This window comes from Pristiophorus japonicus, chromosome 11 (genome assembly GCF_044704955.1).
Source record: "Pristiophorus japonicus isolate sPriJap1 chromosome 11, sPriJap1.hap1, whole genome shotgun sequence".
NCBI lineage: Eukaryota > Metazoa > Chordata > Chondrichthyes > Pristiophoridae > Pristiophorus > Pristiophorus japonicus.
In genome coordinates, this window is record NC_091987.1 from 83161130 (window position 1) to 83176418 (window position 15289).

The 15289-nt window shown below is 45.1% G+C and overlaps 1 pseudogene; it reads right to left on the bottom strand.

Moving 5' to 3' along the window:
- Positions 1-289: 289 nt before the first annotated feature.
- Positions 290-15289, bottom strand: part of LOC139275784 (NXPE family member 3-like) — an 87153-nt pseudogene continuing 72153 nt past the window's right edge.

A 15289-nucleotide genomic window follows, 5' to 3' on the forward strand; every position in this document is an offset into this window, starting at 1 on the left:
TAGAGGTGGGGAGGAGAAGCGGGGTGGGGTGGGGGGGGCCGGTGGGAAAGGAAAGTGAAGTGCATGGCTGTAGGAATTGTATAGTCACAGTATTTTTATGTTGTTGTTGCTATTTTGTTGGGAGGTTAGGGGGGAGGGGGGTAACTTGTTTTTTTGCATTTGTGTTCTATGATTGTGAAGTTTTGTTGAAAATGTGAAAAATGTAATGAATGACATAAATGTTATCAATTTGATGTGGAGTGGGGTGTTTTTTACAGTTATAATTATGATTTTATACAAAAGTTCTCATTAAATGTTTTTTATTTCACATAACCTTGTTGCGCATTGTCTCAGATACGACCGCTTTTCCCTGTAAGTGTGTGGGGTGTAAGTTCTCCTCCTCCTCCTCAGTCTGCCACCTCTTTGGGCACATAATGCTCTTGAATATACCTTCTGCCATCTCTAGTCTGCAGCATGTGCGTAATCATCAAGACAGGCTGAGAAATTACAGGCTCCATTACAATAACAATCAATATTATACCTATTGTTCACAAACAATAAGTTTACCTACTAAAACACCTAAAATAAATTCAAATCATCCACAGTATGATAAGATGTTTGTTCAGATGTTCAAATCCCCTTAAAAGAACTCCAGATTACATCAAAACTCCCCAGAAGTTGAAACAGCCTGTTATATGAACCGACCTCTGATTTACAACATGGCGTCCATACCACTGGGTTTAGTTCAGATGAGAGCAACTTTTTCTCAGCGTTTCTTTCGGTGGCCAATATTTTCGGTGATATGTGACCGAGTTGCCGAAAGTAACGCTCGGCGATGTTATGGGCGTTAGTTTTGCCCATTCTGATCAAAAGAAAGTAGGCGGGCGGTATTATTAATTCCTGACGTTAACTACATGCTGAAAGTAACGCTCGGTGATAAGTGAGCGATTCATGGGCGTTGGTTTCCATTTTGTTGCTAAATGGGCGATATCTGTGCGTTATACCTCATCTCAGCGTTAAAATGGACGTTATGTGGGCGGTATCGATGCAAAAATAATGGAAAGTCTAGCCCTATGTCTGGGGAACAGAGTTGGTGGTGGGGACAAAAGATAATGGCTTCAGTCTTCCCAATATTTAGCCGGAGAAAACAACTTCCAATATGACATGTAGAAATCGCACGTTCATTACTGCTTGTCTTATTGTAAAGGCCAAAAAATCAGCATACCTTGCCCAAGTCCGAAACAGCGATTTGGCCTTTCTTTACAACTATTTTAAGTTGAAACTATAAATCAAGTGCCTTCTTATTAAAAGGGGGCACTAAAACCGACACATTAAACAAATTAAATTTTTGACAGTAAACTTAATTCAAATTAAAATTTGGTTGCCGGTGGTGATGATGCACTCCAGTCCCTCCGGTGCCCACCTCTTGTGGAAGGCCGCGAGCATACCGGTGGACACTGCGTGCTCCATCTCCAGGGACACCCTGGCCCTATGTAACTGCTGAAGAGAGGCAGGCAGTCAGGCTGAACAACCCCCTCGACCGCCCACTGCCTGGACCGGTTGATGGCCACCTTGGCCATGCGGCCTTTCTTTACATGCAGATAAGGGTCGTAACACCTGTTTCAGACCCCCAGGGCATGATTGATTTACCCTGAGGCAATTGGTGGCACAAGCATTCAGGAAAACCAGGACTACCTGCGGCGTAACAGGCGGTCCTTAAAAGGATCACTAACAAGCAGTTTACCCTCCCATCTCTTGGCCACCGCTACACCCCCACCCCGCCCACCAATACCATCCCCCTCCCCTTGGCCACAGCAAATCTCTCCCCTCAGCCACTGCTACCCTTCCCCACCATGGCCACTGCTACCATCCGCCCCCTCAGCCACCATTACCTCCAGAACCGATCGGATGGGAATCTATGCAGGGAGACAGAGGGAAGTAAAATGGAGGCAGAAGCAAAAGGTAGAAAGAAGATAAGGAAAAGTTGAGGGCAGAGAAATCAAAGGCAAAAATCAAAAAGGGCCACATTACAACATAATTCTAAAAGGACAAGAGTGTTAAAAAAACAAGCCTGAAGGCTCTGTGTCTCAATGCGAGGAGCATTCGTAATAAGCTGGATGAATTAACTGCGCAGATAGCTGTTAACGGATATGATGTATTTGGGATTACGGAGACATGAGTCCAGGGAACTCAACATCCAGGGGTATTTAATATTCAGGGAGGATAGACAGAAAGGAAAGGAGGTGGGGTAGCGTTGCTGATTAAAGAGGAGATTAGCTTGGATGAGTGGAATCTGTATGGGTGGAACACCAAAGGGCAGAAAACACTAGTGGGAGCTGTGTAGTAGTGAGGTTGGGGTTGGCATCAAACAGGAAATTAGGGATGCATGCAATAAAGGTACAGCAGTTATCATGGGTGACTTTAATCTGCATGTAGATTGGGCTAACCAAACTGGTAGCAATACGGTGGAGGAGGATTTCCTGGAGTGTATTAGGGATGGTTTTCTAGACCAATATGTCGAGGAACCAACTAGAGAGCTGGCCATCCTAGACTGGGTGTTGTGAAACGAGAGAGGATTAATTAGCAATCTTGTTGTGCGAGGCCCCTTAGGGAAGAGTGACTATAATATGGTAGAATTCTTCTTTAAGATGGAGAGTGACACAGTTAATTCAGAGACTAGGGTCCTGAATTTAAGGAAAGGTAACTTCGATGGTATGAGACGTGAATTGGCTAGGATAGATTGTCGAATGATACTTAAAGGGTTGACGGTGGATAGGCAATGGCAGACATTTAAAGATCACATGGATGAACTTCAACAATTGTACATCCCTATCTAGCATAAAAATAAAACGGGGAAGGAGGCTCAACCGTGGCCAACAAGGGAAATTAGTGATAGAAACATAGAAACATAGAAAATAGGTGCAGGAGTAGGCCATTCGGCCCTTCGAGCCTGCACCGCCATTCAATGAGTTCAACTTCAGTACCCCATTCCTGCTTTCTCGCCATACACCTTGATCCCCCAGTAGCAAGGACTACATCTAACTCCTTTTTGAATATATTTAGTGAATTGGCCTCAATAACTTTATGTGGCAGGGAATTTCACAGGTTGACCACTCTATGGGTGAAGAAATTTCTCCTCATCTCGGTCCTAAATGGCTTACCCCTTATCCTTAGACTGTGACCCCTGGTTCTGGACTTCCCCAACATTGGGAACATTCTTCCTGCATCGAACCTGTCTAAACCCGTCAGAATTTTAAACATTTCTATGAGATCCCCTCTCATTCTTCTGAACTCCAGTGAATACAAGCCCAGTTGATCCAGTCTTTCTTGATATGTCAGTCCCGCCATCCCGGGAATCAGTCTGGTGAACCTTCGCTGCACTCCTTCAATAACAAGAATGTCCTTCCTCAAGTTAGGAGACCAAAACTGTACACAATATTCCAGGTGAAGCCTCACTAAGGCCCTGTACAATTGCAGCAAGACCTCCCTGCCCCTGTACTCAAATCCCCTCGCTATGAAGGCCAACATGCCATTTGCTTTCTTAACCGCCTGCTATACCTGCATGCCAACTTTTAATGACTGATGTACCATGACACCCAGGTCTCGTTGCACCTCCCCTTGTCCTAATCTGTCACCATTCAGATAATAGTCTGTCTCTCTGTTTTTACCACCAAAGTGGATAACCTCACATTTATCCACATTATACTTCATCTGCCATGCATTTGCCCACTCACCTAACCTATCCAAGTCACTCTGCAGCCTCATAGCATCCTCTTCGCAGCTCATACTGCCACCCAACTTAGTGTCATCCGTAAATTTGTAGATACTACATTTAATCCCCTCGTCTAAATCATTAATGTACAATGTAAACAGCTGGGGCCCCAGCACAGAACCTTGCGGTACCCCACTAGTCACTGCCTGCCATTCTGAAAAGTACCCATTTACTCCTACTCTTTGCTTCATGTCTGCCAACCAGTTCTCAATCCACGTCAGCACACTACCCCCAATCCCATGTGCTTTAACTTTGCACATTAATCTCTTGTGTGGGACCTTGTCGAAAGCCTTCTGAAAGTCCAAATACACCACATCAATGGTTCTCCCTTGTCCACTCTACTGGAAACATCCTCAAAAAATTCCAGAAAATTTGTCAAGCATGATTTCCCTTTCACAAATCCATGCTGACTTGGACCTATCATGTCGCCTCTTTCCAAATGCGCTGCTATGACATCCTTAATAATTGATTCCATCATTTTACCCACTACCGATGTCAGGCCGACCGGTCTATAATTCCCTGTTTTCTCTCTCCCTCCTTTTTTAAAAAGTGGGGTTACATTGGCTACCCTCCACTCCATAGGAACTGATCCAGTGTCTATGGAATGTTGGAAAATGACTGTCAATGCATCCGCTATTTCCAAGGCTACCTCCTTAAGTACTCTGGATGCAGACCATCAGGCCCTGGGGATTTATTCAATCCCATCAATTTCCCCAACACAATATCCCAACTAATAAGGATTTCCCTCAGTTCTTCCTTCTTACTAGATCCTCTGACCCCTTTTATATCCGGAAGGTTGTTTGTGTCTTCCTTAGTGAATACCGAACCAAAGTACTTGTTCAATTGGTCTGCCATTTCTTTGTTCTCCGTTATGACTTCCCCTGATTCTGACTGCAGGGGACCTACGTTTGTCTTTACTAATCTTTTTCTCTTCACATGTCGATAGAAGCTTTTGCAGTCCGTCTTAATGTTCCCTGCAAGCTTCCTCTCGTACTCTATTTTCCCTGCCCTAATCAAACCCTTTGTCCCCCTCTGCTGAGTTCTACATTTCTCCCAGTCCCCGGGTTCGCTGCTATTTCTGGCCAATTTATATGCCATTTCCTTGGCTTTAATACTATCCCTGATTTCCCTTGATAGCCACGGTTGTTAAATCCAAGGAAGAGGCATATAAATTGGCCAGAAAAAGTAGCAAACCTGAGGACTGGAAGAAATTTAGAATTCAGCAGAGCAGGACAAAGAGTTTAATTAGGAACGGGAAAATAGAGTATGAGAGGAAGCTTGAAGGGAACATAAAAACTGACTGAAAAAGCTTCTATAAATATGTGAAGAGAAAAAGAGTAGTGAAGACAAATGTAGGTCCCTTGCAGTCAGAATCAGGTGAATCTATAATGGTGAACAAAGAAATGGCAGACCAATTGAACAAATACTTTGGTTCTGTCTTCACTAAGGAAGACACAAATCACCTTCCAGAAATACTAGGGGACCGAGGGTCTAGTGAGAAGGAGGAACTGAAAAAAATCCTTATTAGTCAGGAAATTGTGTTAGGCAAATTGATGGGACTGAAGGTCGATAAATCCCCAGGGCCTGATAGTCTGCATCCCAGAGTATTTAAGTGGTCCTAGAAATAGTGGATGGATTGGTGGCCATTTTCCAACATTGTATAGACTCTGGATCAGTTCATATGGATTGGAGGATAGCTAATGTAACCCCACTTTTTAAAAAAGGAGTGAGAGAGAAAAAAGGGAATTATAGTCCGGTTAGCCTGACATCCGCAGTGGGGAAAATGTTGGAATCAATTATTAAAGATGTAATAGCAGTGCATTTGGAAAGCAATGACAGGATCGGTCCAAGTCAGCATGGATTTATGTAAGGGAAATCATGCTTGACAAATCTTCTGGAATTTTTTGAGAATGTAACTAGTAGAGTGGACAAGGGAGAACCAGTGGATGTGGTGTATTTGGACTTTCAAAAGGCTTTTGACAAGGTCCCACACAAGAGATTAGTGTGCAAAATTAAAGCACATAGTATTGGGAGTAATGTATTGATGTGGATAGAGAATTGGTCGGCAGACAGGAAGCAAAGAGTAGGAATAAACAGGTCCTTTTCAGAATGGCAGGCAGTGACTAGTAGGGTACCGCAAGTTTCAGTGCTGGGACCCCAGCTATTTACAATAGACATTAATGATTTAGACGAAGGAATTGAATGTAATATCTTCAAGTTTGCAGATGACACTAAGCTGGGTGGCAGTGTACGCTGTGAGGAGGATGCTAAGAGGCTGCAGGATGACTTGGACAGGTTAGGTGAGTGGGCAAGTGCATGGCAGATGCTGTATTATGTAGATAAATGTGAGGTTATTCACAGGTGGGAAAAACAGAAAGGCAGAATATTATCTGAATGGTAATAGATTAGGAAAAAGGGAGGTGCAACAAGACCTGGGTGTCATGGTACATCAGTCATTGAAAGTTGGCATGCAGGTACAGCAGGCGGTGAAAAGGCAAATGTCATGTTGGCCTTTGTAGCGAGAGGATTTGAGTATACGAGCAGGGAGGTCTTATTGCAGTTGTACAGGGCCTTGGTGAGGCCACACCTTGAATATTGTGTACAGTTTCGGTCTCCTAATCTGAGGAAGAACATTCTTGCTATTGAGGGAGTGCAGCGAAGGTTCGTCAGACTGATTCCTGGGGTGGCAGGACTGACATATGAAGAAAGACTGATTGACTAGGCTTTTATTCACTGGAATTTAGAAGAATGAGAGGGTATCTCATAGAAACATATAACATTCTGACAGGATTGGACAGGTTGGATACAGGAAGAATGTTCCCGATGTTGGGGAAGTCCAGAACCTGGGGTCACAGTCTCAGGATAAGGGGTAAGCCATTTAGGACCGAGATCAGGAGAAACTTCTTCACTCAGAGAATTATGAACCTGTGGAATTCTCTACCACAGAAAGTTGTTGAGGCCAGTTCGCTAGATATATTCAAAAGGGAGTTAGATGTGGCCCTTACAGTTAAAGGGATCAAGGGGTATGGAGGGAAAGCAAGAATGGGGTACTAAAGTTGCAAAAATGATCAGCCATAATTATATTGAATGGTGGTGCAGGCTCGAAGGGCCAAATGGCCTACTCCTGTGTCTATTTGCTATGTTTCTATGTTTCTATGTTGGCGTCATAGCGGCCCGATCTTCCAATCCGCTTTTCCGGCGAGCTGCCATTTTAGCATCCAGTTTGCCAGCTCAGTAATAATGAGGCCTGAGGCTTGGGGGACTAAATTTTGATGTTGCAGTGGAAAATCAGGAGAACCCCTGTGGAAACAACTGCTGTGCGTATTAATTTAATGCAGTTTCTTAGGGCTCAATTTTCCCCAGTATTTGCGCCATTTTTTTTTGGAGTCGGCTGCTATTTCTGGCCGAACTTAAAAATCCCCAGTTTCCCCAATCAATTTGCACCAGCGTAATTCTGTTCGTTACCTTTTTTTTCAGGTAAGTTTTTTAGTTCTCAAAGGGGCGGTCCAGCCACCTACGCCAATTGTGGCCATTTCGGCAACTTTGGCCAGCTAATAGTTACTCCATTTCTACTTAGGCCAGCGTATGTGGCCTCTCAAGTAAACCCTTGCGGAGGGTTAAAGAAATCAGCGCAGGTAAGGAAATCGGCGCAGTTGAGTGCAGCAGATGCCCGGACAGCAGCAGCAGGAACAGTAAGAGAGAGGGGAAGAGAAATTTGGGGGAGGAAGAGAGAAGTGGGGGGAGGGAGGGTGGGGGGGGGGGAAGCCGTTCGGGTGTCGTTAAGTGCAGGGACCGGGAGGGAGGAGACCACTCTTCCTCGGCTAGGGGCAGGAGATCGCACCAGGAGACCATTCTGCCAAGGCTAGGGGTGGGAGGGCATACTGGGAGACCACTCGGCTAGGGCTAGGGGTGGGAGAGCGCACCGGCCAGCCCTTTGGCAGGGCTCGGGGCGGGAGAATGCACCGACAAGCCCTTCGGCCAAGGCTAGGGGCGGGTGACCGCACCGGGAGACCACTCGGCCAAGGCTAGGGGCGGGACAGCGCACCGGGAGACCACTCGGCCAGAGCTAGGGGCGGGAGAGCGCACCAGCAAGCCCTTCGGCCAAGGCTAGGGGCGGGAGACCGCACCGGGGGACCACTCGGCCAGAGCTAGGGGTGGGAGACCACACCGGGAGACCACTTGGCCAGAGCTAGGGGTGGGAGATCACACCGGGAGACCATTTGGTCAGAGCTAGGGGCGGGAGATCACACCGGGAGACCACTTGGCCAGAGCTAGGGGCGGGAGATCACACCGGGAGACCACTTGGCCAGAGCTAGGAGCGGGAGATCACACCGGGAGACCACTTGGTCAGAGCTAGGGGCGGGAGATCACACCGGGAGACCACTTGGTCAGAGCTATGGGCGGGCGAGTGCACCGGGAGATCACTCGGCCAGATGCAGAGAAAGAGAGAGAGATTGGAGAATCGAACCTGTGGGGACCGAGAATGGGTTGGAGGTAAGTTGCTATTATGTGTTTTTTAATTCTTTTAATGTGTTGGGAGCTGGCTGTATGCTTCACTTTGCAGCCTCAGCTTACATTTTGTCCCTGGTTACCATGGCAGCCCGATCTTTTTGATGCAGATTAAGGCTCCATCCCCAAAACTAAAGGTCGGGTTACGCCACGCCAAAATGAAGAAATCCAATGGGGAAACTTTAGAATATTTTTTTTTGGCATACTTGGGCCCTAAAAAATCGGGCATAACTCTTCAAGTACTCCAAAAAATGCTTTGGGGAAAATTGAGCCCATAATCCTTAGCGTTCAGAGAGCATTGTCAGTTTTCTTAGTATTTTAAGCATTTGGAATCTCCTGATTGCCAAAAGCTGGTTGGACCAGATTTAAATCAGCCTTTAACCCTTTTTCAAAGGGCACACATATGAAAGAAACACATCTACTTCATTCTTTATAATGACTCACTTGGGGTGTATATCATGTGGCAGGTAATGTGCAAGTGTCATCTCCCAAGCATCCACAAATGCCACCTTGATGCCCTCAAACATCTTTCTGAGCACTAAATCAAGCTGATAGGAGTACCAGTCACTGCTCAAGTGACTGTTCTTCCGCGAAAGGGCCTGGACATTGGCAGTCTTTATTACAATCAGTGTATCTGGACTCCTATCCAGCAATCGCAGAATTGATCTCCGGATGTTCTGCAGCCTTCGGATGTATGGGCTACTGGAAAAATGTTGAAATGGCACCAAATGGTGAAGGCTATAACTGTGCTCTTTCCTCCTTTAATGTCATCCAGTTTATTTGCCATGAATGGCGGGTCCTGAAGCGAAATGGGAAAGATTCGGATTGGTGTGCCATGAGCATAATATTCCATGCTGATGTTGTTTGCCACATCCATACAGAGGAGCGGGGTGAACTTTTTATAATTGCAGTTACGCATCTTCTTGACAGCTAAAACAGAAGGTAATCATGTTACAAGTATAAACAATTTCACTTTATCCATAAGTACTGACAGGTGTGAAGCAGGGACACATACTATTTATAACCACAGAACATTAGAATGGAGCCACTTAAATGGATACAAGACTTTTGAACCCTCACTACTTGGGTGAGAATTCCATAACGGAAATCTTAAGCATTCTCAAATGAAACAATCTGTGACTGACAATAATAAGCATTCTTTTTCATGCAGACAAAGATTGTGCACAATTCCTGAAAACGGCAGCCTACAGGAGGAGGAGGGACAGCAACAAGAAGAGGCAAATGAAATGCTGGAAACTATCCTTGGATCTATCCTTGCCCCCCCCCCCCCCTAGTTCTCATCTATATGTTGCCCCTTGGCAACATCATCCGTAAACACAGTGTCAGTTTTCACATGTACCCAGCTCTACCTTACCATCATTTTTCTCGTCCTCTCCATGGTCTCTAAATTGTCAGGCTGGATGAGCAGAATTTTTAAGAACATAAGAATGTAAGAAATAGGAGCAAGAGTAGGCCATTTGGCCCCTCGAGCCTGCTCTGCCAATATGGCTGATCTGATCATGGACTCAGCTCCACTTCCCTGCCCGCTCCCCATACCCCTTTACTTCCTTATCGCTCAAAAGTCTGTCTATCTCCACCTTAAATATATTCAATGACCCAGCCTCCACAGCTCTCTGGGACAGAGAATTCCATAGATTTACAATCCTCTGAGATAATAAATTCCTCCACATCCCAGTTTTAAATGGATGGCCCCTTATTCTGAGACTATATCCCCTAGTTTTAGTTTCCCCTTTGGGTGGAAATATCCTCTTTGCATCCACCTTGTCGAGCCTCCTCATTATCTTATATGTTTCGATAAGATCACCTCTCATGTAGTGCAGGCTTGAAGGGCCGAATGGCCTACTCCTGCACCTATTTTTCTATGTTTCTAACTCCAGTTTTAGCAGGACTTCTCTGCTTTTATACTCCATCCCCTTTGTAATAAAGGCCCACATTCCATTTGCCTTCCTGATTACTTGCTGTACCTGCATACTAACATTTTGTGTTTCATACACAAGGACCCCCAGGTCCCTCTGTACTGCAACACTTTGCAATTTTTCTCCATTTAAATTATACTTTGCTTTTGTATTTTTTCTGACAAAGTGGATAACCTCACATTTTCCCACATTATACTCCATCTGTCAAATTTTTGCCCACTCACTTAGCCTGTCTATATCCCTTTGCAGATTTTTGTGTCCGACTCACAATTTGCTTTCCCACCCATCTTTGTATCATCAGCAAACTTGGCTACATTACACTCAGTTCTTTCATCCAAGTCATCTAGGACCAAGATGTGGAGAAACTTTTTCGCCCAGAGAATTGTGAACCTTGTGGAATTCTCTACCACAGAAAGTTGTTGAGTCCAGTTCGTTGGAGATATTCAAAAGGGAGTTAGATGTAGCCCTTACGGCTAAAGGGATCAGGGGGTATGGAGAGAAGGCAGGAGTGGGGGTACTGAAGTTGCATGATCAGCCATGATCATATTAAATGGTGGTGCAGGCTCGAAGGGCTGAATGGCCTGCTTCTGCACCTATTTTCTATGTCTATGTCTATTAATATAGATTGTAAATAGTTGAGGACCTAGCACCGACCCCCTGCAGCACTCCACTAGTCACTGTTTGCCAACTGGAAAATGACCCATTTATCCCGCTCTCTTGTTTTCTGTTAGTTAGCCAATCCTCTATCCATGTTAATATATTACCCCCAACTTCGTGAACTTTTATCTTGACTCTTATGTGGCACCTTATCGAATGCCTTCTGGAGATCCAAATACACCACATCCACTGGTTCCCCCTTATCCACCCTTCTGCAATTAAATATTGGGAAGACTGAGGCCATTGTCTTTGGCCCCCGCCATAAACTTCATTCCCGAGCCATCGACTCCATCCCTCTAGCTGCCATCTGTCTGAGGCTGAACCAGACTGTTCGCAAATAGGTGTCATATTTGACCCTAAAATGTGTTTCTGGCCACATATCCATGCATAACTAAAACCATCTATTTCCACCTCCATAACATTGCCTGTCTCCGTCCCTTCCTCAGCTCATCTGCTGCTGAAACCCTCTTTCTTGACTACTCCAATGCACTCCTAGCTGGCCTCCCACATTCTAAAAGGACAAAGGGTGTTAAAAAAACAAGCCTGAAGGCTTTGTGTCTTAATGCAAGGAGTATCCGTAATAAGGTGGATGAATTAACTGTGCAAATAGATGTTAACAAATATGATGTGATTGGGATTACAGAAACGTGGCTCCAGGATGATCAGGGCTGGGAACTCAACATCCAGGGATATTCAACATTCAGGAAGGATAGAATAAAAGGAAAAGGAGGTGGGGTAGCATTGCTGGTTAAGGAGGAGATTAAGGCAATAGTTAGGAAGGACATTAGCTTGGATGATGTGGAATCTATATGGGTAGAGCTGCAGAACATCAAAGGGCAAAAAACATTAGTGGGAGTTGTGTACAGACCTCCAAACAGTAGTAGTGATGTTGGGGAGGGCATCAAACAGGAAATTAGGGGTGCATGCAATAAAGGTGCAGCAGTTATAATGGGTGACTTTAATATGCACGTAGATTGGGCTAACCAAACTGGAAGCAATACAGTGGAGGAGGATTTCCTGGAGTGCATAAGGGATGGTTTTCCAGACCAATATGTCGAGGAACCAACTAGGGGGGAGGCCATCTTAGACTGGGTGTTGTGTAATGAGAGAGGATTAATTAGCAATCTTGTTGTGCGAGGCCCCTTGGGGAAGAGTGACCATAATATGATGGAATTCTGCATTAGGATGGAGAATGAAACAGTTAATTCAGAGACCATGGTCCAGAACTTAAAGAAGGGTAACTTTGAAGGTATGAGGTGTGAATTGGCTCGGATAGATTGGCGAATGATACTTAAGGGGTTGACTGTGGATGGGCAATGGCAGACATTTAGAGACCGCATGGATGAACTACAACAATTGTACATTCCTGTCTGGCGTAAAAATAAAAAAGGGAAGGTGGCTCAACCGTGGCGATCAAGGGAAATCAGGGACAGTATTAAAGCCAAGGAAGTGGCATACAAATTGGCCAGAAATAGCAACGAACCCGGGGACTGGGAGAAATTTAGAACTCAGCAGAGGAGGACAAAGGGTTTGATTAGGGCAGGGAAAATGGAGTACGAGAAGAAGCTTGCAGGGAACATTAAGAGGGATTGCAAAAGTTTCTATAGATATGTAAAGAGAAAAAAGTTAGTAAAGACAAACGTAGGTCCCCTGCAGTCAGAATCAGGGGAAGTCATAACGGGGAACAAAGAAATGGCAGACCAATTGAACAAGTACTTTGGTTCGCTATTCACTAAGGAGGACACAAACAACCTTCCGGATATAAAAGGGGTCAGAGGGTCTAGTAAGGAGGAGGAACTGAGGGAAATCCTTATTAGTCAGGAAATTGTGTTGAGTAAATTGATGGGATCGAAGGCCGATAAATCCCCAGGGCCTGATGGACTGCATCCCAGAGTACTAAAGGAGGTGGCCTTGGAAATAGCAGATGCATTGACAGTCATTTTCCAACATTCCATTGACTCTGGATCAGTTCCTATCGAGTGGAGGGTAGCCAATGTAACCCCACTTTTTAAAAAAGGAGGGAGAGAGAAAACAGGGAATTAAAGACCAGTCAGCCTGACATCGGTAGTGGGTAAAATGATGGAATCAATTATTAAGGATGTCATAGCAGCGCATTTGGAAAGAGGTGACATGATAGGTCCAAGTCAGCATGGATTTGTGAAAGGGAAATCATGCTTGACAAATCTTCTGGAATTTTTTGAGGATGTTTCCAGCAGAGTGGACAAGGGAGAACCAGTTGATGTGGTATATTTGGACTTTCAGAAGGCTTTCGACAAGGTCCCACACAAGAGATTAATGTGCAAAGTTAAAGCACATGGGATTGGGGGTAGTGTGCTGACGTGGATTGAGAACTGGTTGTCAGACAGGAAGCAAAGAGTAGGAGTAAATGGGGACTTTTCAGAATGGCAAGCAGTGACTAGTGGGGTACCGCAAGGTTCTGTGCTGGGGCCCCAGCTGTTTACACTGTACATTAATGATTTAGACGAGGGGATTAAATGTAGTATCTCCAAATTTGCGGATGACATTAAGTTGGGTGGCAGTGTGAGCTGCGAGGAGGATGCTATGAGGCTGCAGAGTGACTTGGATAGGTTAGGTGAGTGGGCAAATGCATGGCAGATGAAGTATAATGTGGATAAATGTGAGGTTATCCACTTTGGTGGTAAAAACAGAGAGACAGACTATTATCTGAATGGTGACAGATTAGGAAAAGGGGAGGTGCAACGAGACCTGGGTGTCATGGTACATCAGTCATTGAAGGTTGGCATGCATGTACAGCAGGCGATTAAGAAAGCAAATGGCATGTTGGCCTTCATAGCGAGGGGATTTGAGTACAGGGGCAGGGAGGTGTTGCTACAGTTATACAGGGCCTTGGTGAGGCCACACCTGGAGTATTGTGTACAGTTTTGGTCTCCTAACCTGAGGAAGGACATTCTTGCTATTGAGGGAGTGCAGCAAAGGTTCACCAGACTGATTCCCGGGATGGCGGGACTGACCTATCAAGAAAGACTGGATCAACTGGGCTTGTATTCATTGGAGTTCAGAAGAATGAGAGGGGATCTCATAGAAACGTTTAAAATTCTTGACAGGTTCGATGCAGGAACATTGTTCCCAATGTTGGGGAAGTCCAGAACCAGGAGTCACAGTCTAAGGATAAGGGGTAAGCCATTTAGGACCGAGATGAGGAGAAACTTCTTCACCCAGAGAGTGGTGAACCTGTGGAATTCTCTCCCACAGAAAGTTGTTGAGGCCAATTCACTAAATATATTAAAAAAGGAGTTAGATGAAGTCCTTACTACTAGGAGGATCAAGTGGTATGGCGAGAAAGCAGGAATGGGGTATTGAAGTTGCATGCTCAGCCATGAACTCATTGAATGACGGTGCAGGCTCGAAGGGCCGAATGGCCTACTCCGGCATCTATTTTCTGTGTTTCTATGTTTCTATGTTTCTACCCTACGTAAACTTGAGGTCATCCAAAACTCAGCAGCCCGTGTCCTAACTCGCACCAAGTCATGCTCACCCATCATCCCTGTGCTCGCTGACCTACATTGGCTCCCGGTTAAGCAACGCCTCGATTTCAAAATTCTCATCCTTGTTTACAAATCCCTCCATTGCCTCACCCCTCCCTATCTCTAATCTCCTTCAGCCTCACAACTCTCCCAGAGATGTCTGCCCTCCTCAAATTCTGCCCTCTTGAGCAGCCTTAATTAAAACTGCTCAACCATTGGTGGCCGTGCCTTCAGCTGCCAAGGCCTCAAGCTCTGGGACTCCCTCCCTAAACCTCTCTGCCTCTCTACCTCTCTTTCCTCCTTTAAGACGCTTGTTAAAACCTACCTCTTTGACCAAGCTTATGGTTATCTGCCGTAATTTCTTTTTATGTGGCTCGTTGTCAAATTTATTAGTTTTGTTTTATAACACTCCTATGAAGCACCTTTAGTACGTTAAAGGCGCTATATAAATACAAGTTGTTATTGTTGTTGAAACTCACTCAGCTCATGTTGTAGGAAATGGCGGGGTGGGGGGGAGGTGTGGAGGCGGGGGTTCCTGCTCTCACAGATGGTTTATGCTGATTAAGTGCTTAAGAAATAAAGACTTGGATTTATATAGCACCATTCATGACCACCGGACTTCTCAAAGCGCTTTGCAGGCAATAACTACTTTTGAAGTGTTGTCACTGTTGTAATGTGGGAAACGTGGCAGCCAATTTCCGCACAAGCAAGCTCCCACAAATAAAAATGAGATAAAGGCCAGATAATCTGTTTTTTTTGTTGTGTTGATGGAGAGTAAAATATTGGCATGGACACTGGGGATAACTCCCCTGCTCTTTTTCAAAATAGTGCCATGGGATTTTTTATGTCCACCTGAGAGAGCACCTGAGATAACTGCTCTAGAGTGTTGCCTAGATTTTTTCTGTTCAAGTCTCTGGGGTGGGACTTAA